This window comes from Mus caroli, chromosome 9 (genome assembly GCF_900094665.2).
Source record: "Mus caroli chromosome 9, CAROLI_EIJ_v1.1, whole genome shotgun sequence".
Lineage (NCBI taxonomy): Eukaryota > Metazoa > Chordata > Mammalia > Rodentia > Muridae > Mus > Mus caroli.
Genome location: NC_034578.1, coordinates 5,538,779 through 5,539,559, shown reverse-complemented (window position 1 = coordinate 5,539,559; position 781 = coordinate 5,538,779). Strand labels below are relative to the sequence as shown.

Genomic DNA, 781 nt, shown 5'->3' with positions numbered 1-781 from the left:
ATTTTATATTATTTGTGACTATTATGAAGGGTGTTGTTTCTCTAATTTCTTTTTTTTAATATTTAATGTGGTAAAAATACAGCAAAAATAGTTTTTTTGTTCAAAGACCAAAATATATACTGCTCTGGTCATGGTTCTAAGGGTGGTTTAGTAGTCTCTGGCTCCTCAATTGTGCAGTGTGCAGTGTAGCTTGGCTTCTCCAGCTTCAGTCATTTATCAAAGCTAGAATCATACTGTAGAGATACATGAAGAAACAGAGCAGGTAGAAGCCAAGCTTGATCATGGCTTCTTTCATGTGTGACTTTAACTGTCCCCGGTTGTGTATTTCTGTTGGATCAAATACTTCCATGTTACCACTTGACACCATAATGAACCTTGTTTAATTTTGAGCAACATGATCTGGCATTAATGTAATCACATTGTAAATCAGACAATGTAATGATGAAGTAGATGGAGAGGAAGATAAGCGCAAAACAGTCAAGGAGGAACACCTCCGCCTCCATCCTCCACGGCAGCTCCGTCCATCAAACCAGCTCCAGGTCTTGCCACCAGGACAGGTGGCATGCCATTTCCCTAATTTCTTTCTCAGCCTGTTTATCCTTTGTGTTGAAAATGGCCACTGATTTGTTTGAGTTAATTTTATATCCAGGTACTTTGCTAAAGTTGTTTCTCAGGTTTGGGATTTCTTTTGTGGAATTTTTAAGGTCACTTATATATACTAGTATACCATATGCAAATAGTGTTATTTTTACTTCTTCCTTTCCAATTTTTATCCCCTTGG

The 781-nt window shown here is 37.5% G+C and overlaps 1 pseudogene; it reads right to left on the bottom strand.

Annotated features, from left to right (window-relative positions):
- Positions 1-205: 205 nt before the first annotated feature.
- Positions 206-503, bottom strand: LOC110302637 (annotated as a pseudogene).
- Between the last annotated feature and the right edge of the window lie 278 nt (positions 504-781).